Raw genomic sequence first — 10,778 nt, 5'->3', positions numbered from 1 at the left:
TTGACGCCCTCATTTCTGCCAGATTTCCTTCCAGAACATCCATACCAGTTTGCACTCCCAGAATGACATAAGAGGATGTTCATTTCTCTGAATCTGCCCATCATTTACTGCTTTCTAACTCTCTAATTTTTGCCCCTGAAAAGTATAAAATGACATCTCATTGTTTTCATTTGCATTTTATTGATTACCAGGGAGTTTGAACATCTCTTTTTATCCTTGGGAATCATTTGCACTTCCCCAGCTGTAAGTTAACCTATTTATAGCCTTTGTCCAAGTTTGTAGTGGGTTTCCTGTCTTTTTTTGTGTTCTTTCATCTGTCACATATAGATATTCAATTCCTTGGAGTAGTAGGTGATAGGGAATCATACTTTATTTTCCTCCAAAAAGTGAGACAGTTTTCCTGACAACATCTACTGAATAATTCATCCTTTCCATATTGACCTGTGGTGTCATTTTTGTCCTATATCAAATTTCTATAGATGTATGGACCTATTTCTGAGCTCTCTACTCTATTCCTTTGGTTGATCTTTCTATTCCTGTAGCATCACCATTCTGGTTTTATGACTACGGCTTCATATTACATCATAAAATCTGGTTGAGCCAGTCCCCTCTTGTTGCTCTTTGTTTCCAAAATTAATTTAGGTATTCTAGCAAGAGCAAGTTTGTTCAATTTCTCAATGGCATTTGGTGTGGTTGGAATTGCATTTAGTTTACATTTAAATTTTGGGGAAATTGACTTTTTAAAGTAGTAAAAGTCCATAAAATTTGAAGTAAAATAAAAGGATGAGGTTTCTAATACAGTTCAGCTGCCCTTCACTCTATCCTTCCCTGACCCCGAGTCCCACTCCGCAGAAGCCACCTCGCTTGTACCCTTAGTTCTTTCTTCTGGTATGTCTCTAAACAAAATCTTTACACTGTCATTTTTATGTATTCTTATTTTAGATATTATCTACTGACCCCCCCTTACTATAGAAATAACATTTTACTCTCTTTTATAGCTGACATAGACATACAGAAACACATTCACATACACATCTTCCATCTTCCCAATATAGTATTATTACCATTTTTTTAAAAAGGACACTCAGGCAACAACAGGATGGTGTAGTTGTTTAAGCATCCAACTTTTAGTTTCAGCTCAGGTCATGACCTCAGGGTTGTGAGCTGAGCCCTGTGTCCAGCTCCACACCCTGCACAGAGTCTGCTTGAGATTCTCTCCCTCCTCCTCTGCCCCTCCCCCCACCATGCATATGTGCTTTCTCATAAATAAATAAAGAAATAAAGAAGATCTTTTAACAAAATTGACACTTCATGCTTTTCTTGTTATAACCATGTAAGATTATTCACAGCTGAACCATATAGTAGGCTATGTCCTTTCTTTGGCAACTTTCTACTTTCCCTGGCATTAAAAATGACATTGCATTGGGGCACCTGGGTGGTTCAGATGATTAAACATCTGCCTTCGGCTCAGGTCATGATCCCAGGGTCCTGGGATGGAGCCCTGCACTGGGCTCCCTGCTCCATGGGAAGCCTGCTTCTCCCATTCGCACTCCCCCAGCTTGTGTTCCCTCTTTCACTGTGTCTCTCTCTGTCAAATAAATAAAATCTTTTTTTAAAAAAATGATATTGGGTTGTTTTTCTATGTACCCATCTCATACTCCCAAGTCTGCAGAATACCTCTAAAACTGCTCTCAATCTCGTCAAACACAGCTGTCTTTGTAACTCTGCCTCTGAAGCTTTCCATCCTCTTGCTCCAGCATAAGCCCATTACTCCTAAGACCTGAGGAAGCACTAGTACCCCAGACTTCCTCACATGTCCACCCTTGATCCCTAATGTAGGCTGGAGCTCCTGTTTCATTGACCTCTGATGCCTTCACTGTGGTGGAAATTGTACTGCTGGGGCTTACTGAGAAATTTATTTGCAAGGGAGATAAATTTTTGGAGACCATACTTGTTCAAATATGTATTTACTAACCTTTCAAACTTGAATTATAGTTTGACTAGATTTTTAGGTTGGAAATAAGTTTTTCCTCTGAATTTGGAGGCATTTCTCCATTGTCTACTAGCTGCCAATATATATTTATAAGTTTTTATTTTGTGCTTATATAAATTTTACTTACTTATTTATTTAAAGTATAATTGGTATGAGACAGGTATCAGGTGAACAGCATAATGATTTGATGTTTGTATATTAACTGCCAATATTTATGATGAGAAATCCAGTGTCATTCTGATTCTTTTTTTTTTTTAAGATTTTATTTATTTATTGGACAGAGAGAGAGATCACAAATAGGCAGAGAGGCAGGCAGAGAAAGAGGAGGAAGCAGGCTCCCCGCTGAGCAGAGAGCCCGATGTGGGGCTCCATCCCAGCACCCTGGAATCATGACCTGAGCCGAAGGCAGAGGCTTAACCCACTGAACCACCCAGGCGCCCCCTGATTCTTGATTCTTTATATGTGACCTGTTTTTTTTAAAGATTTTATTTATTTATTTCACAAAGATCACAAGTAGACAGAGAGACAGGCAGAGAGAGGGTGGGGGAAGCAGGCTCCCCACTGAGCAGAGAGCCTGATTCGAGGCTCTGTCCCAGGACCCTGGGATCATGACCTGAGCAGAAGGCAGAGGCTTAACCCACTGAGCCACCCAGGTGCCCCTTTCGTTCTCTCTTTCTTATTCTACATCTTAGGAGATTTCTTCAACCTTATCAACCTTATCTTCCTTATCTTCCAACTTTCTCTCTTTTTATTCTTTTATGTCAAACGAGTACTTCTTCCTTGCTGAATTTTTTTTTAATCAACCTGTGTTATTTCATAAATATGACACCTCTCAGAGTGCTCCGGGAGTATTAATCACAGTTGGGTTTTTTTTTTAATATTCTCTTGTCTGCATTGTCTATATTTCACCTGAGCACCATCAAATGTCTGTTCCTCATCTGTTCATTTATTTTTTTTTAAGATTATTTATTTATTTATTTGACAGATAGATCTCAAGTAGGCAGAGAGGCAGGCAGAGAGAGAGGGGAGGAAGCAGGTTACCTGCGGAGCAGAGAGCCCGATGTGGGGCTCGATCCCAGGACCCTGAGATCATGACCTGAGTTGAAGGCAGAGGCTTTAACCCACTGAGCCACCCAGGCGCCCCTGTCCATTTATTTTTAAGAGCAAGGTAGAGAAAAGGTAATTGGAAACTCTGCATGGTGAGGCTCATTATCTGTAATCTCACTGTCGATGAGTGACTCTGTCATTTGGTTGAATGACCCACACACGCTAATATCTGTAGACCTTTTCATGCATGTGGTCAGTTTCTCCACAGAGAATCCTCTGATTCCAGACTGGAGATTAGTAAGAAGCAATAATCATCCTGGCAATCAGTGTTCCTGAATCCAAGAGAAGGAAGGAGGTGTGTCTTGAGTGACCGGACCTCTGTGCTCTCTTCCTCCTTTTGGTCAAGTACCAAAATATAGCTATGCTTGGTTTTCCTGGTCCAGAGCCTCTTCATTCTTTCCAGGTAATGAACCTCCCATCTCCTACTTGGAGAAATTACCTGCTTTTTCAGGCTTGGAGAGAGAACTACTTATTACACAAACTTTCAGCTAATGCTCCTGTGTTCTGCACATTAGTTTCACTCTTATCCTGAGGGGTACTCAATCTTCCAACTACTGTGGCTTTCTACAGACATTCTTCAAAGTGAGTGTACTGTGTCTTCCTTCTCGGGGCCTTATTTCTCCAGAGGATTTAGGAGAAAAGAAACAGCTGAAACCAAAATCAGTAATCATTAATCCATCCTCTTTCCATCTTTCAAAATGGGGTTGACATCATTTATATGTTTTTCTTCCCATTGTTCCCTTTGATCTGTGGGCTTATCATATTTGTAGTCTTTTACTCTGACTCTAACTGGGTAACAGGAGAGACTAAACACACATTTAGATACAGCTGGCTGGCATGATTAATCAAATAGTGGTGACTGCGTATTTTACTCTATTTTTTTTTAAAGATTTTATTTATTTATTTGACAGAGAGAGAGAGAGAAAGAGAAATCACAAGTAGCCAGAGAGGCAGGCAGAGAAAGAGGGGAAAGCAGGCTCCTCGCTGAGCAGAGAGCCCGACACGGGGCTGATCCCAGGACCCTGAGACCACGACCAGAGCCGAAGGCAGAGGCTCAACCCACTGAGCCACCCATGTGCCCCTTTTACTCTATTTTTTAAAATGTGTTAAAATATACATAAAACTTATGATTTTTTACCATTTTTAAGTGTGTAATTCAGTGGCATTAAGTATATTTACAATGTTGTTCAACCATCACCACTATTCATTTCCAGAACTTTTATCATTCCAAACAGAAACTTTGTATCCATTAAACAACAAGTTTCCATGTCTGCTTCCACCTCCTGATCCCCATAACCTCTATTCTACCTTCTGTTTCTGTGAAATTGCCTATTCTAGGCAGTTAATATAAGTGATATCATACAATATTTGTCTTTTTTGTGTCTGGCTTATTTCACTTTGCATACTGTTTTCAGGGTTCATTCATGTTGTAGCATGTGTCAGAATTTCACTCTTTTTCAAGGCTAGATATTAGCCCATTCTATGTGTACAACACATTTTGTTTAACTCTACATCTCTCTATTATTACCGAGTTCCATATATTGATCTTCTATCTGGCCCTATTGCTAAATTCTATTTATCTCTAGAAACTTGCTAAATCTGTGGGGTTTACCTGTAGATACTTATATCATCAATAAATAATGATAATTTTGTCTCTTCCCTTCTGTATTAATTTCCTGTTGCTGCTGTAACAAAGTACTACAGATTAAATGTTCAGAACAATACAAACTTATTACCTTATTACAACTACTCAGAAATCCATGGAGTGCCTGCATGGCTGAGTCGTTAGGCATCTGCCTTTGGCTCAGGATCCTGGGATCGAGCCCCACATTGGGCTCCCTGTTCAGCAGGAAGCCTGCTTCTCCCTCTCCCACTCCTCCTTTTTGTGTTCCCTCTCTTATTGTCTCCCTCTGTCAAATAAATAAATAAATAAATAATCTTTTTTAAAAAAGGGGGTGCCTGGGTGGCTCAGTCGGTTAAGCCTCTGGCTTTGGCTCAGGTCATGATCTCAGGGTCCTGGGATGGAGTCCTGCTCAGCAGGGAGCCTGCTTCCCCCTACCCCTCTACCTGCCTCTCTGCCTACTTGTGATCTCTCTCTGTGTCAAACAAATAAGTAAAAATATTTTTTTTAAATCTTTAAAAAAAAAAGAAATCCAAAATTATTCTCACTGAGCTAAAATCAAAGTGCTGGCAAACCTACATTCTTTTCTAGGGTCTCTAAGAGACCTTCCTTGCCTTTTATGATTTCTAGTGGCTGCCTACATTCCTTGGCTGGTGGTCCCTTTCATCTCCAAAATCAACAAGCCTTTCGCACATACCATCACTCTGACCCCCCCTTTTCTTTGACTTGTAAGTACTCTTGTAATTACAAGATAATCCAGGATAGTTTCATCTCAAAATCCTCCGGTAATCACGTCTGCAAAGTCCCCTTTGGCATGAAAGGTAACAGTCAGGAATTCTGGGGATTAGTGCATGGGCATCTTTGGGGGTCATACTTCCGTCTACCACATTTTCAAATCCTTAAACAACTTCTTCTTCTTCTTCTTCTTCTTCTTCTTCTTCTTCAGAGACAGGGGCTGGGGAGGAACAGAGGGAGGAGAGAAGGATTCTTAAGCAGACTTCATGCACACCCTGAACCTGATGGGGACCTTGATCTCATGACCCTGAGATCATGACCTGAGCCAAAAATCAAGAGTTGGACACCCAGGGCGCCTGGGTGACTGACTGAGTCAGGCGGGGAGCCTGCTTTCCCCTATCTCTCTCTGCCTGCTGCTCTGCCTACTTGTGTTCTCTAATTCTCTGTTGAATGAATGAATGAATGAATGAATGAATAAATAAATAAATAAAATCTTAAAAAAAAAGAGTTGGATGCCCAACTGACTGAGCCACTCAGGTGCCCCCTACACTTCTAATTTTTATTTTTATTTATTTTATTTTATTTTTTAAAAGATTTTATTTATTTATTTGACAGACGGAGATCACAAGCAGGCAGAGAGGCAGGCAGAGAGAGAGGAGGAAGCAGTCTCCCCGCTGAGCAGAGAGCCCCATGCGGGGCTCTCTCCCAGGACTCTGAGATCATGACCTGAGCCGAAGGCAGTGACTTAACCCACTGAGCCACCCAGGCGCCCCAACACTTCTAATTTTTAAATTTGCCCTGTTTTTTTGGTGATGACATAAATGTTGAACAACAATAGCATTAGTAGTTATCCTTGTTTTATTCCTGATCTTAAGGGGAAAGTTACCTAAAGTTTCTCTGTTAAATATTATGTTTATACATAATAGATGTTTGATGGATAATCAAATTTACAGAAGTTCTGTTCTATATTCTCTGGGAATTCTTCTGATAATAGGTACTGAAGTTTATCAAATCATTTTCTTCATTATTTAGATAATCCCATGTTTTATTTTCTTTAGTTTGTTAATGAATTACCTTGCTAGATTTTCTGATGTCAAATCATCTTTACTTACATTCCTATTTGATCATGATGTATTATTACTTTATATATAATTGGATTCGATTAGTTAATATTTTATCTAAGAGTTTCACATCTATGTTTTTAAGTGACATAAATAAGGGGTTTTTATTTGTTTTATTGTCATCATCTAGGCTTAGTGTGGACACCTGGCTGGCTCAGTCAGTGGAACATGCAACTCTTGATCTCAGGGTCATGAGTTTGAGCCCCACATTGAGTGTAGAGTTTACTTAAAAAGCAAACAAATAAAAACCCCACACCCACATAGTGATATTTAACTCTAAAAGGAGGTAAGAAGCTTTCAATCTGTTTTCTAATTTCTGGAACAACCTGCTTCTAGGATTTTATCCTATTTTTTTTTTGAAGATTTTATTTATTTATTTGACAGTGAGAGACACAGCGAGAGAGGGAACACAAGCAGGGGAAGTGGGAGAAGGAGAATCAGGCTTCCCGCCAAGCAGGGAGCCTGATGCAAGACTCCATCCCAGGACTCTAGAATCATGACCTGAGCCAAAGGCAGAGGCTCAATGACTGTGTATTTTGATGTATATATATTTTTTTATTCCAGATCCAAAGATCTTTTTCATTTTAGATAATTTCATTCTAGACCCAAAGATCTAGCCACTTGCATTGCATTGAAGTATTTCATAAATATGCATTATAATTTCCCTTTGACCCAAGAGGTATTTAGTAGCATAAATTCTAGTTTTCAGACATGAGCACCTTTTATAGTATCTTTTTGCTGATTTTCTTTTTATTGCATTCTGGCCAGAAAGCCTAGTATAGATAATATCGAAGTTTTCTTAGAGACATGATACACGATTAATGTATTCAATGTTCCTAATGTGCTTAAAAACAATATAGACTGGGTGGCTCAGTTGGTTGAGACTCCAACTCTCGATTTTTTTTTAATTTTTTTTAAAGATTTTATTTATTCATTTTACAGACAGAGATCACAAGTAGGCAGAAAGGCAGGCAGAGAGAGAGGAGGAAGCAGGCTCCCCGCTGAGCAGAGAGCCCCATGCGGGGCTCGATCCCAGGACCCTGACATCATGACCTGAGCCGAAGGCAGAGGCTTTAATCCACTGAGCCACCCAGGTGCCCCCAACTCTCAATTTTTAGCTCAGATCATGATCTTTTGGGTGTGAGACTGAACCCGAAGTTGGGCTCTGCACGCAGCAGAATCTCCTTGAGACTCTGTCTCTCTTTCTCCCTCTGCCCCTCCCCCTACTCTTGAAATAAATAAATAAATAAATAAATAAATAAAATCTTTTAAAACAACAATGTATACTTTTGGGGGGGATTTTGGGAAGAGGCTGTGCATTAATGCATATATTACCACACTTTATTCATTTAACCCATGTATTAGTTTAAGATGATTAATTATGTTATTCAAATCATTTGTATCTTTGCTTATTCTTGTCTTTTGAGTTAAAAGTTTCTAAGTGGTGATATATCTATTTGTGAGTGTAGTTCTGCCAGTTATTACTTTATAGAACTTGAGACTATATAATTAGGCACGTGTATGTTAGTAGTTATTGTACCTTCTGGATCTGTTATACCTTCCTGTTCTTCTTTGCCTCTTATGATCATTTTTTCCCTCAAACTCTGTTTTGTTTGTTACCATGGCTTCCCTTTGGTTCATATTTCCATGGTTAACTTTTCCTAATCCTCTATTTTAAATTTTACTGTATCGTTTTTGTTTTTCAAAAAAAAAAGTCCTTTGTAGATAACATTCACTTGATTTGTTTTTCAATACAGCTAGAGTCTCTTTTGATAGATAAGTCCAATACATTTATATTTATTGTAATTATTCCTGCCTCTTAATTTGTGTTTTCTTCTTATCATATTTCTTTCTTTCTTGTTCTTTTGTGCCTTATGTTGGATAGATTAAATTCTCTATTGTTGATTTGAAAGATACATCTCTTTTTATTTTCCTTGTGGTTACTCTTCAACAGCACAGTGCTGGCAAATATTTTCCAGTTGGTTCTCTGGGGGAGATAAAGGCCTTTCTTGTAGTATTTTCCAATATCCATGATGTAAATGCTCCTATCAAGGCCAATTTTAGGCTTCTAACATGACATCACTGAACATGGAGTTGGGAAGACAGGTGCAACAACACACCATTACATATTTAATCTATAATTAAGAGTGTAATAATTATTACATTATATACTACAAACTGGACAAGCCAGTCCCAGCACACCAGTGCCCCAAATTGGAAAAATCCAAGCTTACACTTATTTCCCATTTTGACAGTTTTATTGAGGTGTAAATGGCAGTCATAAGATACACATATGTAAAGTATACAGTTTTTGTAAGTTTTGACATATGTGTCTGAAAATATGACCACCATCAAGCCTATCAAACTTTGAGCTGGAAAGAAAATCAGAATGTCTACTACTCTTTGATTCAGAATTTTCATCTCTAAGAATTTTTCCTCCTGAAAACATCCATTTGCTTACAAGAAGAAAATGAAGAGTCTGGACAGCAAAACCAAGATGTAGCCATTAAGGGTAAAGTAGGAAGAGAAACTGTATAAAGGAGCCATCCTTATAAAATCACTTGCATGTCAGTTACTGTCGCTGCATTGTAAACCACCCCTAAACTTACCGGCTTGTACATGATTCGGCAGGTCAGTATTTTGGGCTAGTGACATCTGGGCAGTTCTTCTGCTGGTCTTATCTGGACTCATTCCTCTGTCTGTAATCATCTGGGGTCTTATATGTGGCTGGATGGTCTAAGGTGGCCTCATTCACGTGCCTGGCAGTTGGCCAGTTATATATAGGCAGGCTGCCCGCTGGGCATCCTCAGTTCCCCTGCATAGGGCCTCTCAATTGAACTAGCCCAGGTTTGTTCATATGTCAGTCTCAGGGGTACAGCCACAGCCAAAAAGGGGCCAGACTTTTGTGCAAGCACCTTTCAAGCCTCTGCTTGCATCACATTTGTGAAAGTCCCACTGGCTGAGCCCAGCTTCAAGAGATGAGGGATTATTCTCCACCCCTTGATGGGAGGTGCAAAGAATGGGAAAAATGATCGCAGCCATCTTTGCAAACAAAATGACCACTCCCATGACCTATTTGATATATTTTTATTTAATAAATATCATATGCCACAAGCTAGACCCTAGGTTTAGCAAGGAAACAGCACACTTTCTGTCCTCACAGAAGTTCGAACACACAGACAGCTAAGCTAGAGGCACAGTGCAGTGCACCTCAATGTTTAGAGGATACTGTGGAAGCAGGTGGGAGGGCACGTGATTTACACTGCATGAGGAACAGAGGAAGAGCTGCCTGGTGGAAGTGACCGCTGAGGAGTCTGGACTCCCTCTCTATTTTGCCTTCTCAATGGGTAGAAAGGGAGGGAGAGGAAGAAGGGAATGCTGGGAAATGAAGTCAAAGATTTAGCCACTTGCATCAGCCTTCAACCTCCAATCAGCTTCCTTTCACATATTAAATATGGAATCACAAAATCAAGATGGAAGCCTCAAGTCAAGCAGAACAAAAGAAATATGCCAAGACCATTTTTTCCAGAGGCTCCACTAGACTCTCAAAATCTCATCAGATTACATTCTTCATAAAAGATCCTTTGTTGGGATGCCTGGGAGGCTCAGTGGGTTAAGCCATTGCCTTCGGCTCGGGTCATGATCTAAGGGTCCTGGGATCGAGTCCTGCATCAGGATCTCTGCTCAGCAGGGAGCCTGCTTCCCTCTCTCTCTCTCTGTCTGCCTCTCTGCCTACTTGTGATCTCTCTCTATCAAATAAATAAATAAAATCTTAAAAAAAAAAAAAAAAGATCCTTTGTTGAAGTGACTTTCCTAGATGGAGATTGTGGACACACTGTCTACTTGCTTTAAGTTTAGACACAGTCATTTTCACTCATTCTCAGCAATGTCACCTGTCACATGTTTCTGGAAGAAGGCTACGATCTGCATCACAAGACAAAATGCTCTAAAAGACACCAGAGGAATGGCGTTGAAAATGTAACAGTGATACATGGTCGGTTCTCAGTGAATGATTCAAATTTATAAAAAATTTTTAGAAGAGGGGCGCCTGGGTGGCTCAGTGGTTTACAGCCTCTGCCTTCAGCTCAGGTTATGATCCCAGGATCCTGGGATCAAGCCCTCTATCGGGCTCTCTGCTCAACAGGGAGCCTGCTTCCCCCTCTCTCTCTGCCTGCCTCTCTGCCTACTTGTGATCTCTGTC

Source organism: Mustela nigripes, chromosome 16 (genome assembly GCF_022355385.1).
Source record: "Mustela nigripes isolate SB6536 chromosome 16, MUSNIG.SB6536, whole genome shotgun sequence".
Classification (NCBI taxonomy): domain Eukaryota; kingdom Metazoa; phylum Chordata; class Mammalia; order Carnivora; family Mustelidae; genus Mustela; species Mustela nigripes.
Note: the sequence above shows the minus strand (reverse complement) of the source record.